Genomic DNA, 24,516 nt, shown 5'->3' on the forward strand with positions numbered 1-24,516 from the left:
TTGACTTTGAAAACACATCTGAAGCTGGGCCTGGCAGTACACACTTACAATCCCCGTACTATGAAGGCTGAGACAAGAGGTTGTCAAGTTCGTGTCTTATCAGGGACATGCAGTAAGATCATATCATTTTAAAAGTTGTAGAGGCTAAAAAGTTAAGAGTGACTGATGCTCTTTCAAAGGACCAGGGCTCAGTACCCAGCACCCACCCAGTTTTTCAAAACCAGCTGTGACTTCATTTCCTGGGGATGTGATTCCCTATCCGGGCCTCGGGGGCACATATGGTGGATGATGTACATACATACAGGCAAATATTATTTTAAATGCAACAAAGGAAGAGTCATTTTAAATAACTCATTTTAAGAATAAATTTCAAAAGGATGAAATGACTTATAGTTATATACCATTTAACACCATTAAAACATCTTAATTCTAATCTGTCTATCAATATTTGTGAACTTCCAAATTTCAAGCACACCCTTTCCTATAGTCCAACCTGTCTAAAAGCTGATTTGTCATATCATGTAAGACAAGAAAGCACTGTTTTTGGAATGTTTTATTTCCCTTCCTTCCTAGGACAACACAGAACAGCCCCATGTCCTTCTACTGAGCCGTTTGATGACATTGTACTCTAGCTGAAAGCTGGATAAATACGCTACTGGGCAGACCACAGAAGGGCCGAAAGTTGCACACACAGGCAGACAGTTAGGTCTCAATAACGTAACATCATTGCTGCCTTTAATGCAAAGAGAGTACTTAGGTGCCTGCGGCAGGTAATATTCTCCCCCCCCAGACAGGTGGGTTCCCATCAAGCCTGTGTACCCACCTTCTGTGATGGCCCCCAAACAGTAGATACACACCCAACCCCCTTGCAGAGCATGGTATGCACGCCTGTAATTACATCGCTCAGAAATAGAAAAAAGAGGGTCAGGATTCAAAGCCAGTCTTAATTTCACAGTGACCTCAATGTAGGCGAGACCCTGTTTCAACAAACACACACACACACACACACACACACACACACACACACACACACCATGTAAACACATATTCATATAGCTATATACAACCCACACAAACACACATACCCTCACACATACACATATCCCTACATACACACACACACACACACACACACACACACACACACACACACACGCACACACACACCCTCAAAGCCACTTTGCCTAGTAGCAGGCAAACCCATGCCCCGGAGCACTGTCCAGGAGCAATCTGAAGCTCGATTTCTGAGATTCCCCTGCCCAATGCCTTCCCACTCCATTTGGCTTTCCTGGCTGAATTACAATGTTCTCATGAGAGCACCTCCCTCCTCAACAAATCACTTACCTAGCAACAGCTCTCTCACATTCTGCTCACAGGCCAGGCCAGCTTATCTGACATAGGTTTCTTAAAGCTTCATCAAGACATGTTTTTTTTTTTTTTCGTGTTTCTATTGGTTTCTAGAAGATGTTTGGTAGCATTATGACCTGTAAACTGACCCACTGGACTTCCAGGACACATAATTAAGCAGCTACAGGGATGCACTGGTGGGCTCAGAGAAGAGACAGGCACAGAAACGGGCAATTGTGAATGCTTAAGCTGAACCTACACTAGAATGTGAGGAGCACTGCCTGGGGACTCACTGGATACTTCACTGACCATGGGAGACTGGCGTCCATTCGTGAACATACAAAGACCATTTATGGAGGAGCTAAGATTTGCACTCAGTCGTGAAGTCTTGAGTGAGCATCTATAGATGTTGGCAATTGTGGGGTGTCCTGGATCAATCCCCTGAGATACTAAGAAATGTCATACACATATATGACTACAATCTGTGATCAATCACATCATGGAGACTGAGAAAAACATCATAACCAGGAAGGTGATATAATTTGACGTTTTTGAGTTCTTTTTACCTTTTGTTTCCTTCCTTAGATTTTTTTTAATACAGCTATGGCAAACTTCAAAAGACAAAGAACAATAATAATAAGAATGGAATGATTGAATTTAAAGGACTGGATTCTAGAAGCAGTTTGTGGAGAAGACACAGGAGTGGGCCAGACTGTGCAAGGAGTAGAGAGCAAATCAAGGAGATGCAGAGACGAAATGGAAATGCCTAAAGTTCAAGATGCTGCGAGCCAGGTCTCTAAGTTTCTTCAATGGACAGTCTGCCAAGTGCGGAGAGTCGTGTTTGCATTGCCCCACCTCTCAGTAAGTGAGCAGGAAGCAGCCAGACAAAGACACTTAGAGAAGCCAGAGAGTGTAAGGGGCAGGAATACATTCCACAAAGAGATAGGCTCATCCATCAGTCAGGCCCTATCACAGCTGACAGGATCTCTCTCTAAAGACAAAGGCCATTTCTCTATCCACCCCAGAGACTGCTTCTGAATCACCTGGCTTTGAAATCCACATCTTAACTCTTTTACTTCTACTAAAGGGACTTAGGTCTCTAAGTTCTCACAGATCACCTCATTGCTTACACAAGCAGATAGAAATCACAGTGTTATAACATCCCAAAGAAGAAAAGTTGGGAATGGAGTGATCGAGGGAAGAAGAAGTTGTTAGTGGGAACACCAAAGATTTAATTGGGAAAAAGTAAGCCAATGCCATTGTTTGGGGGTTAGGTAGGAGGAAGCAGAAAACACTACTTAACTTGCCTTAAGAGTCTCCCTGCTGTGGTATGGTGATTTCAGTGAAATGTCCCCTACACTGGCTTTCCCAGTTGGTAGCCCTCTTTGGGTGGGTTTAATCGATATAAGCTTGTTGGGAGAATTGCATCACTGGGGGTGGGCTTTGAGGTTTCAAAAGCCAGGCACCAATCCAGGTTTTCTCTCTCCACTTCCTGTTTGTGATTCGAGATGTAAGTCCTCAGCTCTCAGCTTCCAGCTCCACCCACTATGGCTGCTTGATGCCATGCTTATATCTGACTTGATGCCTTTTAACCTTCTGAAACCATAAGCTCCAAGTCAACCCTCCCTTCTGTAAGATACCTTGGTTACAGTATTTTATCATAGCAATGGAAATATAACTAAGACACCTGACGTTAACATACTCAAGCAACACCTACACAGAAGTATACTACTGGCTTCTGAGGCTCATTTGAAGGTAAGCAGACAAAAGTAAAAGAGATGGGAGACACACAGAGAAGCTGCCTGAGCTATAAAAGTTAGATGTGAGTGCTTAGGTTGGATTTACAAACTAAAAACACAAGCCAAAGGGGTGCTATTTTGCTATCTCCTCTTGGAGATTTTCATCAACAAAAGAAACATGGCTGTTGTTTTTCCAATGTGTTCTAGGATAGAGCCTCTGCATCATTCTGTTTACTGAGGCAGGGTGAAATCTAGCCAATGACTATGAAGTCTATCCTGTATCCAAAGATGGATATCATCTTGGCTGGAATGACCAGGCTCAGCTGTGAGATGCAGGGACATTTCCTGACCAATAGATACCTGTCTTGCAAGGATAGAGGGAACAGGAGTTGGATCTGATCTCCTGTGGACTATACAGTTGGCAGACATCCAAATCCTGAATGTCAAAAGCAGACTTTGTTCACAACTGGTCCAGATTTTCTTGAGTGTGTCTTCCTATGTATCAGTTGCTGCAAGAGTCACCTGCCAAAGGTTCAGAGCAACCCCACCTCAGGATGATGGGTTTCAACCAACACTTCTCTATTTCCTAGGTAGAAATACCTAGCCCTAAAGCATGTCCTGGTCCCCTGTGGGTCAAGACTGGGCTGCTTGTTTTTTTGGGATGTGTCCTGCTGCTTGACTTTTCCACCTTTTCACACTTCTCTGAAGTGCTTTCCTTCAGTATTGACTGTAAAACACTGATTCATCACAGGCATCTTATCCCTGTCTCAAGATGAACTCCTAGGAAACATGACCCAACACTACCTTCAACAACTACCAACAACCTAGTTTTTAATAAGAAAAGAAAACAAATTACCCACCAACAATATTCACAATCCTAAAACATCATCAGCCAAAGAGATGTTTCTATTTTATAAAGACTCAAGACAATAGAATGGACCAATAGAGTCATGTAGCAATTTTCCTCAACAATTGCACTATCCCATCAGCAAGACAGATTAATGATCACACATTCTTTGAAACTGAGTGATAGTAATGCAACTCTTGGACTGCATCATTAGATTTGGAATTTATTAAAAATACAACTCTGAGAGAAAATACCATTTCCCTATTGATGCAGTGAATTTAAGAATATCTGGCAGTAGGGAAATATCTGGAGATCTACAGGGATGACCCAAACTAACAATCTAAGCAATACTTGAGAGTATACCTTAAATGCCCTTCCCCGATAATGAGATTGATGACTGCCTTATATGTCATCCTAGAGCCTTCATCCAGTAGCTGATGGAAACATAAACAGACACCTACAAATGAACACTGAACTGAACTCTTGGAATCCAGTTGTAGAGAGGGAGGAGTGATGAGCAAAGGGGTCAAGACCAGGCTGGAGAAATCCACAGAAACTACTAACCTGAACAAGGGGCAGCTCATGGATCCCAGTTTGATAGCTAGGAAACCAGCTATCCCTTAATGTGGGTGCTAGTTGGGAGGACTGGGCAGTCTATGAGGCCTCTGGTAGTAGATCAGTATTTATCCCTAGTACACGAATGGACTTTGGGAGCCCATTCCACATAGAGGGAAACTTCCTCAGCCTAGACACATGGGGGAGGGCCTAGGCCCTGTTCTGAAAGATATGGCAAACTTTGAAGATTCTCCATGGAAGGACTCACCCTCCCTGGGGAGCAGATAGGGGATGGGATATGGTTGGGAGGAGGTGATAGGGGAGGATGGGAGGGAGAGGGAACTGGGATTGACATGTAAAACACGCTTGTTGTAAATTTAAATTTAAAAATATTATAAAAAAGACAAGAAAAAGAATATCTTATGAGTTGGCTTAGTTAGTCAAGTGCTTGTCAGAATGTGATCTCTAGGAACTACACAGTAAGTGTTGGGTGTGGAGCAGGGACCACACGAATACCAATTCTGGGAGGACAGAGATAGGTGGATCCTTGTGGCTCACTGGCCAGCCAGCATAGCCTACTTGGTAAGCTCTAGGCCAGTGAGAGAACTTGTCTCAGCAAAGAATTGCTGGTGGCACCTGAGGTTACTGCCTGGCCTCACACACCCGTGTGCGCACATACATGCACTATTGCCTGATCGGCTATTATATGGGTCATGAATATTAAACAAGAGTCTACTGTAATTAGCATAGTACCTGCTCTCTTCAAATATTAATTTCCTCCCACTTTCTTACCTTGTCACTATCAATTAAAATTTCTTTTTAAAGTACTGGCTGCATTGTCCTTTAATCAACATTGAGATTTAATCTAAGGATATTCTTTTATCATTGCTCAAGGGGATGTGATTACAACGAGTGACTACTGCACATGTCTTTGAAAACAAAATATGAAAAGTGGAGTGGATCTGCCCATTGAAAACAAAATATGAAAAGTGGAGTGGATCTGCCCAGTTACCGCGGAGGACACGCATGGCCCTGCCTGCCAGCCCTTTATGTCGTCTGTTGCGATGGCGCTGATTTCCCCCTTTGGAAATGGTCCCTATGCATTCTTCAGTTCTCCTCCTCACTTGTATTTGGGCACCTGCTTCTGACTCAAGGAGACCAAACAGATTCATTTTCTGAAAGCAGATGCCATGGCTAACCTCAGAATGGAAAACAGTTAATGCTTAGTTCTCACCACAGTCCGGTCTCCAAAGAGAGCCCCCCACAGCCCCTATGCCTTAATCTCTCGAACGGAGCTTTTCTATGGGGCGACTTTTGGTTTTCTATTCCATATCTTCTAATAAACTGACTTTGGGACAGGGATAGCTGCCATTGCCCACCAGTGCAGGATGCTACACAGTGATGCAAATAAATATAGCAATGTCTAGGACTGGAGAAAGCTCCAAAGGGAGTCGCACTATAGGAGTGTGGCTTTGTTGGAAGAAGTGTGGCATTGTTGGAGGAAGTGTGTCACTGTGGGGGTGGGCTATGATGTCACCTGTGCTCAAGCCATATCCAGTGTTACAGTTTACTTCCTATTGCCTGTGAGGCAGCTCCTTCTCCAGCACCATGTCTGCCCACATATGGCCATGCCCCACCATGATAATGGACTAAACCTCTGAAACTGTAAGCCACCCAACTAAATGTTTTCAGTTATAAACATTGCTGCGGTCATGGTGGTGTCGTCACAGCAATAGAAACCCTACCTAAGACGCTGCTATTGCAGAGGATATGAGTGTGGTTCGCAGCGCCCATGTCAGGCAGCTTATAATTGGCTGTAACTCAAGCTCCAGGGTACCCAGCTCCCTGTTCTGTACTCCACAGGTCACTGCACTCAGTCATGCCCACACACATTGGCAGGCACATACAAAAGAAAATAAATCTTCAAAAACAAGCAATGTGCCGAAACTTTAAAGGACAGTATTCGTTCTAACTCTAAAGCGGAATAGCCTGGTTTAGGCAAGTGAAGACAGCATTCTCAATCTTATTCGAAGACTTCAATTTCATGATTGTGACAATCTTATCAACTTGATAGGACTTGAAGTCACTTAGGAAAGACATCGTGTGTAAGGGCATTCCTGTGAAGGCTTGCTTAACTGGGGAGGGGAAATCTACTCTGAAAGTAGGTGTTCCAGGAACTGGGGTCTTGGACTGAGTGAGAAGGAGAGGGTGAGCATCCGTTTCTCTCTGCTTCCTGGGTGTGGATGATGGTGACCAGCCACCTCACACACCTGCCACCATGATGGACCATGAGCAAAATAAATCTGTCTGTCCTTAAGGCATTTGGTCACAGTGATGAGAAAAACAATTGATACGATGATGCATCCTGCATTTGATGCACAGAATCATTTGCTGGTTCTGGCACTATGGGATGATGTGACTTAGTTACCACAGTATAAAGCAACAAAGATGCTTTCCTCCAACACTAACAGCACACCCCCCCAGAGATTAAGTCTCCCTGCACCTACGACTCTCCCAGTGCGGCTGGTAAGAGGCACTGAGTACTGTCGGTGCCACCATGCTATGGCCTTGATGAATCACTGTGACCAGGGCAACTTGAGGAGAGTATTGAATTGGGGGCTCGCTCCCTGACCATCATGGCAGGGAGCTGAGACCTTGCATCTGATTTATAAGCTGAAATCCCACCCTCAGTTACACACTCTCCAAGGACACAACTCATCTTCCCAAATTCATTCCCATTAATTAGGGACCAAAATTCGATTATATTATTTATATATTATATACAACATATACAATACATTTATGTGTTTTATATAAATATGTTTTATATATTATGTAGATATTATAGTAATTATATATTTATATACTTTATAAACCTATGGGGATCATTCTCTTTTTTTGTTGTTTTGTTTTGGTTTTTTTCCAAACAGGGTTTCTCTGTATTGTTTTGGAGCCTGTCCTGGAACTTGCTCTGTAGACCAGAGCTGACCTCGAACTCAGAGATTCGCCTGCCTCTGCCTCCCGAGTGCCGGGACTAAAGGTGCACGCCACCAAGGCCCAGCTGGGGATGATTCTCTTTCAGAGCACTTACCAGGACTGTTCCTCCTCCACATACGCCTGCTGCACATCCCACTCACACCATCAGCATGCTTTCCTACCCTGGGCTATATGCCAGCGTTCTCAGATTATACCAACAAAGAAGGAACGAGCTTTCAGCAGGATGGCTGCTGATCCAGGGAAATGTGCCCCCATTATCTTGGTCCCTGACCTCCTGTGATAAATAGTCCCTGTTGGGGATATTTCATCACACTGTGAACCCTGAGTTTTCATTTGCATCAATTAAATAAAATTAACCTTGCATCAGGAGGCTGAGTTAGCAACTAGTGAACAGAAAGTAATCGTGATCGCAGAGCATCAGAAGGCTCCCGGAAGAGATGGAGACACACCGGAAGTTGGGGGGGGGTGTTGAGTGGCACTTTTCTGTTTTTGTGGAGAGGAAGGGTGGGTTTTAGGGACACACCAGCAAGGAGAGGAGGTTAGCTCAGTGCTGCTCAACCTCTGTGAGCTAGCAGGTATGAACTTCAGCCTTTGCGTCTAGAGTTTTATTTGTAAATAGAACAACAGGCTTCTATTTAAAGCTCCTTTAGCGGCAGCAGCAGAACCAGTGTCTGTGGGAACAGAATTACCAACAGGCTGAGGCCTGAGAGGCAGGCCAGTAACTGCAGAGTCCCAGTTATTGGCAAAAGTAGCAACAGATAAAGGCGTAGCTACTGTGCTGAAGATAAAACTACAATTCTTATGGGCCATAAGGAGCTCTGAATTCTCTCCACCAACTATTCCTGTCCCTCTGTATGTGTCAGAAAACCTGCTTAAGCTCAAGTCCAGGCAACTGCAAATTCATTGACTCTGTGAGCATGTATTTATCGTTTGGCAGCTGCATAGGAGGCTCACTGTCAGCTTCCTTTAACACAATGTGAAAAACCCAGGAAACCAAATCCCGACTCCTAAATTTGGAAGTGGAAGTAGGCGTGTAGGATGGTTAGGAAACAGGTAAGGAAATCAATTAGACAGTGTCGCACAGTGAAAAACAATACTGTAGAGACCGAACGGGTGGGTCAGTTGAGTGACTGGGTTGGGAATGGCTTGGCGACAAGAGCAAGTGGTAAGGCTGCAGAGCACTGGGCTGAAAACTGGACATCTACATCGCCTCCTCCAAGGCTGAAGACGAGGAGTCACATAAGAACAGGGTGGGAAGGAGGTCAGAGCCAGGGGATGGGGAGGGTCTCTGTGAGAAGATGACTTCTGAGCATGACACAGCCACTGTACTTGTGAACTTACTGTGGCCGTGGTCACCTACCTAAGACCTGTAGGAGACTGGAGCTCTCAACATTCCATAGTGCTTGGGGGAGATCATGAGTCCCTGCTCACCGCTAAAGGAATGTTGACAGCTGAAGGTGGCTGGGATTGAGGTGTCATTTCCTGTGGTGGTGCATCCATTAGCAAGTTGCTCTTGCTCTAGCATAATCCCCCACCCCCATGCTTATTTAAGAAAAAGGGCTTGTAGGAAGAAAACTTGTTTCCGTGGAGAGAGAAAATGATGAGGGTGATGATGATAACTGTAAATATATATATGTATGTATGTATATATAGTATATACTGTAATATATATATATATATAACTGTAAAAACTGTATATATATAAATAACTGTATATATATATAATGACATAAACAAGAAGAATCGGTGGCCAAGTTCACTTCCATTGTTGTGGAGTTGACTGCCTTGTCCGACTAGAGTGCGAACTGTACAAACTGACTCGAATTTGAGGGGAATGTCGAAGCCACCCAATTTCACTTCCCTTGCATTGGTGAGTTTACTTCATTACCTCAGTCATCCGCATACACACCAACTGAGGGTATTGCAGTTAAAAATTAAAAAAAAAAAAAGAAGTGAAAAATCAGGCAACGCTCTCTAAAAGGCACACACGTTATCTGGGATGTGACGTGCTTTGTAAACACGAGAGGTAAAATGGCTTGGCTGCCTGGGCGCTTTGTTCCTTGAGTAGAAATCACTCTCCCTTTTCTCCCTTTGGCATATTGATTTCTCATTAATCCAGCAAAACAAAGGATTAATTAATCTCCGCGGTTCAATGAAAAATAAATTAGCACAGTTTACAGCGGACCCAATCCAATATTGCAAATGGAGGAAATGATGCACACACACTTTCTCTCTCCTTTATCTGCTCACTTCTCCAAACCAAATCTCCAGAGAGTGGCTGTGGAAGGCTGAATTCAGGGCACACAATCCTTCCTCTTCCTGCTCCCTTTTTAAATTCAGCCCTGGAAGATACTCAGGGTTTGTCTCATATTCCCTCTTAACTATCCCCAAATACAGAAATAACTTTCCTTTGTGCAATAATATGTTTGTGGCATGCCACTATGCCCATCTGAAGGCCAGACATCAGGTTTGAGCCCTTACCTTTTTCATCCCTTGAGGTGTGGCCTGTTATTTGTCATTGCACATGCCACGCTTGCTGACCCAAGAGCTCCCAAAGAGTGTGCCATTTCCATCTTGTATCTTTTGCTAGGAACACTGGGATCATATTTGCAAGCTACTACATCCAGTATTTATATGGGTTCTGGGTTTTGAACCCAGGTCCTCATGTTTGTGTGGCAAGTACTTTACATACTGAGCCATCTTTCTAACCCTGAAGTAGCATCAATTATTTTACTGTGCTTTAGACATATCACTTACCTTTCTTCATGTTAAAAAAAAAAAACCTGTCAGTTTTTCACAGATGAGCATAGCTTGTGTCATACACTCTGGCACTCGCCAAATACATGAAAAGGGCTCACACATCGCCTTGCTCAGCCAGGATACTTTCCTACTCTGTAAAACGTGTACAAGGTGTCTCGTCTCTCTGTAAACATATGAGGGGAAGGAAAATAGTGTGTTTTCTAAGCTGTTATCTTTCCTTCTAAATTGAAGGGTCTTTTCAGAGCTATAAAGGAAATTCGATGTCAAATTCTCAGAATCGACGCTTGTGAGAGAATGCCTACCCTTGAAATGTCAATAGCTGAAGTATCATTCCCCTTGATGTCCCCTCCTCAACTTTGCCACAGTTATTTCAGCTTAGAATCATATGTCTACACCTAGTTTCATGATTTGGATCATAATTCCTACAGACACATAGCAATTGAAAGAAAAAAAAGGAAGGACCCCCTCATGATGAGATACACCTTTCGGTAAGCTCGGCTTTATTGCAAGATAACCAGGACAGCGATGTAACCTCTGTATTTCTCTTGGTAAGGGACAATCCACAATCTCCAACAATGAAGTTTAAGAAAATCAATGAAGAGTCAAGACTTTTCTGTAAAGATGAAAACCTATGCTATACACCAGCTGCTTAATAAGTTTTTTCCCATTACAATATGATCAAATAGAATAACAAGGGATGTGGAGGTGGCTCAGGGGTACGGTGTACAAACAGGAGGACCAGGGCGTAGATCTCTACACTGAGTCAAACTGATCCAGCAATCCATGTTTGTGACCCTGGCACTGAGTTACAACCTGCATCCTTGCTAGCCATCCAATCTAACCAGAACTGCAAGCTCTGGGTTCAGGAAGAGACCCAGTTCTCAATTACTGTGAAGGGGCCAGTGAATCCCTCAGTGGGCCAAGTCCCTTGCTGCAAAGTCTAATGGCCTGAGTTCAATCTCTGGAACCAACGTAGGGTGGGGGAAATGTAAGTGATGCCAGCAAATTATCCTCTGACTTCCTTTGCCAACACACACACACACATACACACACACCCCCACACAAAACCCACTGTCTCTCTCTCATACACTCTCTCATACACACACATACTCTCACATACTTATGCATACTCACTCACACAGTCACCCAAACATGCATACACACACACACACACACACACACACAGAGCCACACAGCCACACACACACACATTCACATAACACACATATTTACTCTCACACACTCACAAACATACTCACACATGCTCATGTATACTCACACACATACTCACATACATGCACACTCACTCATGCATGCACATAATTCTGTATCACACAGACACACACACACACACACACACACACACACACACACAAATAAACCCAAAAATATTGTGGGTAGAACATCAACTTCTGACCTCCACACATTCATATCCGAAGATACTATGTTTATTGCTTTTCAACCATTGACTTAGGTTTTCTTATTAAAACCTAAGAGGGTGGCTACAGATTTTGATCTTAGCTTACCAACAGAAAGGTGGAGTTTATAGCTGCCCAAGCCCCTCCTTCCCAAATGGATTTATTCTTAGGTTGTTCTGACTTGGGCCCACCTGAATATAAAGCTACCTCAGGCAGCCTCCTGTGGAGCACCAATTTCTTTCAAAGGGTCACACGGCTGTGATTTTGTGTAGCATCATCACTGGTGAACATGAAATGATTCCATGGGTGACCCCACCCCTTACTGACACTAAAGCCCACCTCAATCATGATATTACCCACAATCCCTGCTCTCTGAGCATGGGATGCCATGCTAGTGTCAAGTGTTGTCACTAGGACTGGTCAGCTGATGAGCCTCACACAATTTTGGTTCTAGTAATTGATAAAGACCCCTGTCAGTCAACAGCTTGAGCTTTCCTGTTTACTGCCTATCCCTGAAGGCAGGCTCCTTCTGTGCCTGATAAATATTCCTGTCACCAGGATCTCCATGGAAGAGAAGTTGTCAAAGAGGAGGACTCTAAAATTTGGAGCTGAATATGGGGGGGGGGTGGCAGGAGCCAGCAAAAGCAAATGATTCATACTTTAAGAGAGCCAAATCAGCAGCATGGTTCAGTTACGAGAGGCAGGGCCACCTGGAAAGGGGTCCTGGGTGATCAGCACCAGATGTTTGTAAGAGTACTGCAGTAAAGAAACTGCCAACATAAGCCAGGCATGGTGGGTCAAATCTTTAATCCCAGCACTTGGGAAGCAGAGGCAGGGGGATTTCTGAGTTTGAAGTCAGCTTGTTCTGCAGAGTGAGTTCCAGGAAAGCCAAGGGAACACAGAGAAACCCTGTTGGGAAAATTTAAAAAAAAAATCTGCCAACAAGACCAGTTCATAGGACTGTTGATGGAGATTTAATTGAAGGTTTTTTTTTTTAGCATTAAAATATAACAAGCCACAAATACAGACCAGAGAGGCTGGTAACCTTGTTTTCCTGAACTTTTTGTAGTACAACTTTACTAAGTATTACACTTTCCCTTATGACTCAGCTTACCCAAATAGCTAAAGCTTAACCAAGTTTGCAGAGACAGAGGCTAGACATAATCTCCAAATTAGTTTCTGCTAGCCTGAATGGACTTTTACAACCTGAGGAATTTATAAACCTTAATCATCAAACAGTAATGACCTTGAAATTTTTGTGGCATGTTTTAGGGTTTCTACTGCTGTCATGAAACACCATGACAGAAAGTAACTTAAAGGAAAGTGTTCATATTCACTTATGCTATGATATGCTTCAGTTCATTATTGAAAGAAATCAGGGCAAGAACTCAAATAGAACAGGATCCTGGAGGCAGGAACTGATGCAGAGGTCATGGAGGGGGCTGCTTACTGGGTTGCTCCTCAGAGCTTTCTCTGTCTGCTTTCTTATAGAACCCAGGACCACCAACCTGGGTGATACTACCAGCTGTGGGTTGGGCCTTCCCACATGAATCATTAATTAAGAAAATGTTCTACATGGTTGCCTAGAGTCCAATTTTATGTAGGTATTTTCTTTATTGAGATTCCTCCCCTCGGATAGAAAAGAGACTGAGCCAGTGTGTGTGTGAGTGTGTGTGTGTGTGTGTGTGAGAGAGTGTATGCCTGTGTGAGTGTGTGTGTGTGAGAGAGAGTGTATGCCTGTGTGAGTGTGAGTGTGTATGTGTTTGTGTGAGAGAGAGAAAGAGAGAGTGTGTTTGTATGTGTGTCTGTGTGTGTATATGTGAGTGTGTGAGCATGTATTAGGGCATGTGCGTGTGTGTGTGTGTTGATGGAAGATGTAAGTCTGGAGTGAGGACAGGCATTGACTCCAAGTCCTAAACTACCCCCTCCCCACAGCTAAGATGCACTTTCCAGATATGTGTATGTTTGTATTGTGCAGGTGCTCAGATGTGTACATGTGCGTGCATGTGTGTGGAGGCCAGAGGTCAGCTTGGAGTATCATCCTACAGGTAACATCCACCCTATTTGTGAGACAGTCTCTCCGTGGGACCCAATGCTTACACATTAGGCTAGGTTGGTTGATGGTTAAGTCCCAGAGACCTGACTTCATCTTGACAAAACTGGGATTATGAGAGAGAGGCTCCATGCCTGACTTTCTACAAGGGTTCTGGGGATTGAACTCGGATCATCATGCTTGAGGGAGAGGCAATATCAGTACTTTGAAATTTTATTTAACTGTATGTATATTGAGTGTCTGCATGTCTATCTGTCTACCACAAGTGAGCCTGGTGGTCTTAAGGGTCAGGGAGGGCTTCAGATGCTCTGGTACTAGTGTTATGACTGATTGAGAACCACTGTGTAGATGGTTGGGAACTGAACGCAGGTCCTCTGGAAGAGCAGCCAGTTCTCTTAAACTCAGAGCCAGCTCTCCAGTTTCATCACTTATTATTATTATTATTATTATTATCGTCATCATCATCATTATTTTAAGTTTTCTGATATACAAAAAAAAATCTGGGTGATGGGAGATGTCATTCTATAAATATGTTTCTCATACTGGTTAATGAATAAAGTTCTATTGGCCAATAGGAGAGAAAGAGAGAATATTTTCTTAAATCTTACTAAATGTTAATGGACTAAATATTGTTAACTGTGATTCTTATTTTATAACTATTGTGTGATATATTTTGCTATGTTAAGGTTAAAACCCTTCTTTTTATTTAGACAGAAAAGAGGAGATGATGGGAGATGTCATTCTGTAAATATGTTTCTCATACTGGTTAATGAATAAAGCACTGTTGGCCAATAGGAAAGTAAGATGGGTGGGACTAGGAGACAAGGAGGAAAGAGGAAGGAGTAAGGAGGAGTCAAGATGGAGAGTCTGGAGAGAGCAGGACGCTAGCTGGCTCTCCGGTAAGATGAAAGCACGTGGAAATACATAGATTAACAGAAATGGGTTAATACTTAAGACAGAACTAGCCGATAAGAAACTAGTACCTGGCCAACAACATTATATCAAATACAGAGTCTCAGTGTGTTACTTGGGGCTGGCGCGGCGGTGGGACAAGACCAGCGGCGGGCGGAAAAACCTTACTCTTACATCTGGGCTTAGATTCAGCTGCCTAAAATCATCATTCCCACAACAAGTAAAAAGCAGTCCTCAATAGCAAACCACCACCTATTTCCTTAAAGTTCTCTGTTCTATTCAAACAAACAAACAAGCAAACCAGAACAAACCAGAGCTGGGTGTGGTGACATCCCTATGAGCACAGGACATGGGAGCTGGAGGTCAGAAGGCCAAGAGTTCAAAGTCATCCTCCGCTATGCAGGGAGTTCCAGGCAAGCCTGGACTACATGAGACCCTGCCTCACAAAATCCCAATGGTACCTACCAAAGGAGCCCCAGGCTCCGCCTCTGCTTTCTCTGAGCTCCACAAGGATAGCTGTACTCCATAAATCCTGTAGCTGTCTTTGACTTCAGTCAGCTGGCTCTGTGCAAGCAAATGTACTCACTGCACGGTGTCACACTCTTTGGGACACAAGGGCCATACAAATGCAGCCACTCTGCCATTTAGGGAATCACTGGGAGGCCTGCACGACACCAAAACCCATTAGGACAGAGGCTCCATGCCTGGAATAACCATTCTGTTTCTGGGTGTCATTGGGCATGCAGGGCAGGCTGCTCTCTGCTTTCTGATCTAATCAACTTCAGAAAGACTGAGAAGCCCACAGCTGTGTCAGAACAATTGGAAAAACAGGCTCAGAACAAAGGGGAAGACCCATCTCTCTAGGGCTTCTCCCTCTGGAATATACGTGCAGCTTCAATGGAATGCATAAATACTTAATTCACTATTTTGTACTACATTTCTCCCATGATGGATGTGTCTGACCCATTACCTTTAAAATACACATTAATGTTCCCTTTGAAGGTGTCTCCTCTGATACATGCCTCCATTGCTGAGTGGCCCTACAGGGACTGCAACCCAACCCGAAGGAGAATTTGTGTCTATCCTGCATTGCCTAACCTCCAGAGAAAACAAGCTCATTTGTGGACAGGAATTTTCCCTTGTCATGCCTGCTACCAATGATGCTTCCTGCCATGTGTTTTCTTTCATGTCTGATATTTGATAGGGTCAGAGTCTCTGAAGAGCTGGGGGGAAGAAAGTAAAGACAAGATGGAGCGAGGAGGGAGGGCTGGGTGAAAGGAGTGTGATGGGGAGGAGAGGGAGAGAGAGAGAGAGAGAGAGAGAGAGAGAGAGAGAGAGAGAAGAGTGGGGGACTGGAGGAGAAGCGATGGGGAGGGGAAAACATAAGAGGGTATAGGCAGAAGGGTAAAATAAAACATGCTGAAGTCTTCTGGAAGGAGCTAAAGGTCCCCAAACTGGCTCACTGACCTCTACCCCATCCCACAGGCGGACCAGTAATTTCTGGGTCTTGGTCTGACTGAATTACAAACACATTTTTTAGTTCACCATGGTGGGGGTTGTCCTGAAGGCAGCAGCTTGATGATGTGTCACATCCGAAGTCAGTAAGAGAGCATGCTGACTAATGTTTGCTACTGTTCAAATCACTTGCTGCCTTTTGAGCAGCCCAGGACCCCAGGCCATGGAATGGTGCTGCCTCGCTTTACGGTCAGTTTTTGGAGTTTTAGTTTTTGGAGCCAGGGTTTCCTGTGTAGCCCTGGCTGTCCTGGAACTTGCTCTGTAGACCAGGCTGGCCTTGAACTCAGAAATCTACCTGCCTCTGCCTCCTGAGTGCTGGGATTAAAGGAATGGGCTACTATACTTGGCTAGAATGGGTCTTTCATTGACACTAAATAAATCTACTGGAGATAATCCCTCATGGACTATCTCAGAGGCTAACATAACTTACACAGTCCTTCATAGATGTACATGGAGACTTGCCTCCCAGGGAATGCCAGATTCCTTCAGGTTTACAGTCAATACTATCTTTTACTCCAATTACTATATTTGCGTTGTTTTATAGTACATATAATGCCATCATTACTGTTATTCCATGGCTTTCTTTGGCTCACTTGAGATGATGTCATAAATAAATATGAAAATAACATTCTTCATTTAACAACAGTTTATTTTGAAAACATTTGTCTGGGCATGCTTATAAGGATGCAACTAAAATAGGCACGTTTTTCTTTATATAAATCCACTAAATAAAATTTTCCTTTACTGATATAATATGGATACACTTTTTGCTGAAAAATTGAAAAAGAGGAGGGTGAACGTGACCTGTGCCTTCTTGGTGGTTCATGACACATTTTCTGTGAACAAGGACATTCTCTTACAGAACAATTCCCCAAAATAGTGATGATAATGCTATAGCATTATCTAACATATAGCTCCCACTTACATGTTCCAGGATAGTCCCTCCGTGACATTTCTCATGGCCCTTAAAGCATCAAAACAATAATAAAAATCCAACATTCATGCTGGTGGCTTTTAGGTTTTGAGTGTTCCCAATCTAAAGTAAAATTTTTTGAAGTTTCATGATTTCGATATTTTTAAACATTTTTCCACCTTTGCAACAGATACTTTACACACTTTAACAGATGATTTGAATGTCTGCAGCGTGGATTCGCCTGGTTTCTTTGAGATCCAGTCAAGGTAAACTTAGCAACTGGACCACAGGTGACACTGTGCCTTCCCTAAGGTATTTTGTCAGTACTATGAGACATCAATCAGATCTCACAAGGTGTGACATGGTGGCTCTAGCCTTTCATAAGCACAGCTCTTCACTACTCCAGCCACCTGCTAACCAACTCATCAGAGAAATACCCGTTTCCTGTTTACAAGAGTGGCCACTATACAGAGCATTGCATAACTTAGATAGGGTTTCTGAATGATACAGGAACAGCTCTCCTCCTTGGCCTCAGTTACCTTCCATGCCCAATAAACCATGGATCTCCTGACTGCAGAAGAAAGAGGAAGTGGCCTCTTCATTAACAAAGAATGCCATTATTACATTAACCAACCAGATCAGGTAGAGGCTCTCAAGAACACACAGGGAAAGTGAGCTAGAGAGTGAGATTAGGCGGTGGTGGCACATGCCTTTAATCCCAGCATTGGGGAGGCAGAGCTCTGTGAGTTTGAGGCCAGCCTGGTCTGAAAAGTGAGTTCAAGGACAGCCAGGGCTTCTGCACAGAGAAACCCTGCCCCGGGGAGGGGGTGGGGAGAAAGGAAAAGTAAAGAAAGAAGAAGAGACAGAAAAAAGAGCATTGCCTTCTATTGCTGAGGTGAACACCATGACTAAAAGCAACCTGGGTAGGAAAGTTTATTTCACTTACATGTTTATATCTCAGCCTGGGCTACACTGTAATTTCCATTCCAGTCTTTGATACAGAATAAGGTTTGTCTCAGAACAACAATGGCCTGTAAGATGACTCAATGGATGAAGATGTCCGCTGCCAGGTCTCACCCCATGAGTTTGATCCCTAGGACCCATGTAGGAGAAGAGAACCCGCTTGATTCCTGACATAATGCTGCTGTCCTCTGACCTCTGATTTCTTACATCCACAGGCGCACTGTGGCAGACAGACATAAGCACACACACATGTCACCCTAAAGCAGTTTATAGTCAACTTAGCTCTGCTTGATCTAGGCATGAGACTATAAAATAGTTTAACATAAGTGTTTGCTTTTGTTCCTTAAAATATATTGGTACTTTAAAATGTTTGCTTTTTTCATATGATACCCCCCCCACACACTTTTTTTTCTTCAATCACTTTCTCAAGAACTATGCCTTAAAAATTTTCAAGTGGTGAAAGCTACGGCTTGGAACAACACACTTATTTTCTTTGCCTAACTGCCTTGTTTTTTTAATTTATTTATTTTTATGACTTTTCTAACATGTTGGGAATATTATAACCTCATGATTAATGCAGCCACAACAAGAAGCTTCAGGGGCAGCAAACAAAATCAACCCTGACACTTCAATTTCCTCTATTTTCAATTTTAGGAAATTGTCTGCATTTTAAAGCTTCGATTTTGCTTATTTTGATTATCTTCCTTGAAGCACTGTGATCAGGCAATAGATAAAACATTTATAAAATATTAAGTATTTAATTTCAGAACACAGGAATATCCCCTCAAGGATCTCCAGTTATTCCTGTTATCGTAATAAACAAAAGGCCAGAGGTTCTGAGACTCATAAGGAATCAAAGTTAGACATGCTGAATATTTAAATAAAACTTCCCAGCAAAGAACAAGAGAATGTCAGAGGGACAGAGGAAAAGATGAAGGACAAAGATAGAGAGAATCCTGAAGTGCCCTCATTCTGTATTTGAAATTGCAAAAATCCTACCAACATCAACACCACTATAAAAGTATGTAAATTAGGGGGCTGCAGAGGCACCTAGGTTGATAAAAGGATCACCACTAAGCAGGAGGACCTGTATTCTGACCGCCAGAATCCACACAAAAGTCAGCTACAGCAGTGTGCATCTGCAATCCAGCACTGGGGTGGATACAGATAGAACCCAAGGACTACTGGCCAACTGGTCTACCAAAGAAGTAAGCTCCAAGCTCAGGGAGAAAGCCTGGTTCAGTAAATAAGGTAGAGAGAGACTAAGGTACACACCCAATGTCAACCTGTGGTATCCTCATGCAATCATATCAATGTGCATATGCACTTGCCAGTGTAAGTTTGTTCTCATGCACACACACACACACACACACACACACACACACACACACACGGATACAGAATAGTACAATGCCTTGGGTCTAGTTAATTCTGAGAGTGTGCAGCTCTTTGAATCTGGAAATTCTTCAGATACACTGTTAGCAAGGGTATCAAACCCCATTCAGGTTGAAACCATCTCTACTTCCTGAGGGAAGGTATACAGAGCTATCTTTCCTGAGCCCTTGCACAAGGTTCTGAACACAGAGACAGAGCATCTTATATGAGATCCTGAAATGATCCATTTGGCTTCCTCATCATAAAAAACCAAACCTTGGTTGCTTTTCTGTGTTTTATTTCTTGGCCAGTGTTGTTCATATATCTTCATCTGCAAAATAAGGAAATGAAATCCTATCACTTACTATCAAGCAATAAGTTTAACCTGGACAGACTACAATTGCTCAGACACTCACCCTAAGCATCTCATTAAGCTGAGAAGATGATAAAAGAATATTTTGTGCACTGGAAGCTCTCACTCCCACTTTCCTTGCTATAGTAGAATCCTAATGTCATGATGTCTGAGACTCTGAGGTGTGTGTGTGTGTGTGCCTGTCTGTCTGTCTGTCTCTCTGTGTTGACAGTAAATACAAAATCAAAGGTAGATGGCTAGTGCTAGCTGTGGTGCTACATACTTTTAATCCAAGCACAGATGAGGGTAAGACAGAGGCAGGCAGATCTCTGACTTTGAGGCTAGACTAGTCTACATAGTGAATTTCAGGTCAGCCAAGACTACATTGTAAGATCTTTCTCAAAAAAATAAATGAAACGAAATAAACAAAAAAGGTAGCTGAGTTTATCCTCTTTATGGTTCCAATGATCTTACCATGTTAAGCATGACAAAACTTTTAAGCCCTTGACAGACCCAACCGATTTCTAGTGCCTTCTGCATATCATGGGCATCCTACCTGTATGATGCCAAAGGGCCAGGACTGTAGTCCATCACAGAAAGCATCATACACAGGCATGGTGGTGAACTCCATAACCTCAGTGTCTGGAAGGCTGAGGAAGGAGTGTTGCTGTGACTTTCAGGTCAGCCAGGACTACAAAGCCAGATTCCTCTCCCCACAACAAAACAAAATAAAGAGGAGAGGAAGAAGCCTGCCCGCAGAGAATGTAGAAATGCCAACACCTATTAGAAATCCCCTCACATACAATGCAAATATACCTCTAAGCAATTCTCCATCCTAGTTTCTTTCTCAGCATTTTTATAGACAGGTCCCCCCCCTCCCCAGTTGAACAAGAAAGAACAAAAGTAGATTCCCCAAAGGAGGAATCATTCGCACTAAGTTTCTTTATGTAGGTCACCTCTGATTTGCTTCTGGTTGCATATCAGCTGCTAAATTCCCCATGTCAAGCTTTGGTTCTGATGGCTCTAAACTGAGGTACAGAGTGTTGGACACAGTCCTTTATTGGTTAGGATATTGGTCAGTGACATGCAACAATACACTGAGGAGGTGTCTCTGTGTGCATGTTTGAAAATGTTAATAGGAAAAAAATGTTTCTCATGCTGGGGAGATCAGGTAGTGGAGCAAACACTTGCTATGTACATGTGAGGATGGGAATTCAGATTCCCAGAGACCATGTAAAGCTAGACACAGTAGCATGTTTTTGCAATCCCAACATATCTAGGGAGAAATGGAAAGCAGGACACAGGAGAGCCACTAAAAGTTTGAAGATTATATAGCCTGGCTTCCTCAGCAGTGAATAACAAGAGATTCTGTCTCAAGCAAGGTAAAAGGGGAGTCCTGACAGTCAAAGATTTCCTTCAAGTGTCACATGCATTGGTGTTCCAGCAGGTACCCACACTCACACACAGAAACACACACAAACACATCAACACTGCATGTGTTCATCAGATGTACACATATTTTAAAATGTTTTCTCATGAAGCAAATGATTAATTTAAAGAGTCAGTATCACTTTTAACTAAGTAGACTATACATTTATGATTCCTGTTATCACCTCTTGTCTGACACGGCAAACCAAGTCTCCATTTCCTGTCCCCAAACTTCAATCATAGAAACATCTCTTAGGACTTTAGATGAATCAGTTCTCCCTGCCATCAAGTGCTTTTTAAAATTAAATTTGGGGGCTACAGAGATGGCACAGTGGTAGACAACTTACTGCTCTTCAGCTCAGTTCTGAGCATCTGCACCGAGAGACTCAAAATCTTAGCATGGGTAATAAAATCCCAGAAACAGATATTGGGGAAAAGCAGTCTGAGATTTAGTGAGGAGCAGTGCAGTCTGCAGATGTGATCTGAGGTTCAGGGGGTCTCCCGTTCGGTAACTGGTAGAGGTGACTTGGCCACTTTGCTTCTCTGATCTTCAGCTTTAACCCCAATATCTATCTCTGGGTTTTTATTATTCATGCTACATAAAACCATCTGTAACTCTCTCTCCACCGAACTCGCTACCCTCTTCTGGCCTCTGCAGGCACTGGCATACCACACAGATGGCAGACAGACTGACAGACAACACACACACAATCACAAACAAAATAAAAATAATACAAAATAAAAATATTCTTAACAAAACTAAATATTTATTAACACACTTCTGCCTCAGACCTTTTACTGGCTGCTGATTGCCTATTAAGTAAGATTCAAACACCCTGTCAAGATACTCAAAATTCCTGGTAATATGTCATCAGTGTGCTTTTCATTCATATATTCAGCAATATAAAAAACAGTTCACTTCCCTGGAATATTAAGTGCCACATGAAAACCTAAGCTCTGCTGAGTATAGATTCTGTTTGTTATTTACTTGTGTTTACCAAGCACCTAAAATACCACTGGCATGAAGATGAGTGGGTGATGAAGGTATGAATCTGACAATACTTTTTGGACCCTTACCCTGTACTAAAAAGAGGGCTTTTCATTGGAAACACATAAACACAAGCTAAGTGTTCTCTCTCTCTCTCTCTCTCTCTCTCTCTCTCTCTCTCTCACACACACACACACACACACACACACACACACACACACACACACATTCCCCAAATACACTGACAGTGACAAAGAATTCAACATTTACCTATAGACATGATCTTTTCTATATGTTTACACTGAGGGACACTAAGTCACTGCAGTCATGGTTTATCTACTTCTCTATTCTTTATTTCTAATGAAGCATTCATTAATGCTTACTAAATAAACTAATTGAACTAAGAGTTATTAGGATAGAATGTATGAAAGATATGGCTAATAAGTAATGGCCATCTTCAAGATGTCCAGATCCTACCTCCAAGAACCTATCAAAATGTCAGATTACATGGCAAAGAGACTTGAGACTTTGCTGATATGGTTAAGGCTAAAGATGAGCTGAGACTGTACTAGAGTATCCACCCAGGCTCTGGCGCATCACAGGAGCCCTTAGAGGTGCAAGGGAATCAAGACTAAGGCAGAGAGATGGCTTGGAGCAGGGCTGAACTCCTCTTGTTGGCTTTGAGAAGGGGGAAAGGTACACAAACCAAGGAGTTTGGAAGCATCTGGAAGCTGAGCCGGCTCTCTGATGACAACTAACCAGAAGGTGGAGACTTCAGTCCTGCACTGAATTGTGGCAACAATCCAATATGCAGAAAACAAAACCTCCAGCATTGGGACATTGTCCAATAGCTACCCTGAATTTCAGAAATACTTTCATTTTATTCAAATTATACTAAAATTACATTTCCCCCTTTACTTTCCTCCCTCCAAACCCCTCAATGTACCCTCTTTGCTCTGTCAAATTCATGGCTTCTTTTACCATTAATTGCCCTTACATGCATACATGTGTGCGCACACGCACGTGTGCACACACACACACACACACACACACACACATGCAAATTCCTCAATCTGTGTGTTATTCCTATGTATGTTTTCAGGGCTGACCATTTGGTCTTGGAGAACCAATAGCTGTGCTCTATCCTGGGGAAGACTATTTCTCCTGCTCTCAGAATCTCTTGGTTACCTGAAGTTCTATGTGTAGGTTTGAGTCATGATGGACCTCCCCTGCACCCCACCCCCAATCACCCATGTTAGTACTTGAATTGTTGTCCTTGTTTAGAGCTTAGGCAGTCATGTTGGTGAGACTTGGGTGTAGCATTGAACATTCCTAGGAGACAATTATACTGATTTAATCTGAGAAGACAAAAGATCTTACTTCTGAATCCTAGAATGCTTCACAAACTTGTGTGTGTGTGTGTGTGTGTGTGTGTGTGTGTGTGTGTGTGTGTGTGTGTGCGTGTCTGAGCAAGTGCTTGCTGTGGGGTGTATGCTTGTATATAAGGTAATGTGCATCGTCCATAGGAGTATATTTGTTTTTTTGCATACATGTGTATGCTTACATATGAGCATGTGTAGCATGTGTATATGCTTATATATAATTCATATATGTGCTCATTTGTGTTATACATGGGCATGATTATACATGGGCATATGTATGTGTGTTTGCATGCAGGTGTGTATCCATACATATATGTGTGTTACATACACATTGTGTACATTTGCTAATGTGTATCATATGCATAGGAATATGTGTATGCATGCACATGTGTGATGAGTGTATATAATACATATTCATGTATTAAATATACATGTGTATGTGCAAGGTTGTCTATATATGATATATGTTTCCATATGGGCATGTGTTCATAAGTGTATGCTTATCTTCTGCATACTTGAATATTAAATATTCTTGAGTGTGAGCATTTATGTGCATGCTTTTATATAGTACATATACATGTGCATGAGTTTATGAATTTGTATGCTTATACATGGAGATGTGTGTCCCTATGTTTGTTGCTTGTATTTAATGCATATGTGTGCTTATATATGTATATATGTGACAAATTAGTAAGAAAATCACATTTTTTATAAAACAAATCCAGAAGAAGGACTCCTGAGATAACAAGAAAATTTTCCTTCCTTCCAAACCTTCCTACCTTTTACCCAAGGAGAGAGCCTGCCTGTGGAAGACACCCTGGGGACAGCAGCCTATTTCTATGTTAATTATGATAATGCCTTGGCTAAGCACTCTTTTGTTGAAATTTAATCCCATTTTCTCTCATCTTGTACTTTGTATAAATTGATAGTGTGCTCCTTTCTTGCTTGAAATCACCCTTTATATTCTTCAAGA

General features: G+C 42.7%; 1 protein-coding gene across 9 annotated transcripts in view; it reads right to left on the minus strand.

The window, feature by feature from the left end:
• The window catches only part of Rbms3 (RNA binding motif single stranded interacting protein 3), a 1,220,120-nt gene that overhangs the window by 656,166 nt on the left and 539,438 nt on the right, over positions 1–24,516 (minus strand). The window lies entirely within an intron of this gene.

Source organism: Phodopus roborovskii, unplaced genomic scaffold (genome assembly GCF_943737965.1).
Source record: "Phodopus roborovskii unplaced genomic scaffold, PHOROB, whole genome shotgun sequence".
NCBI classification, from domain to species: Eukaryota; Metazoa; Chordata; class Mammalia; order Rodentia; family Cricetidae; genus Phodopus; species Phodopus roborovskii.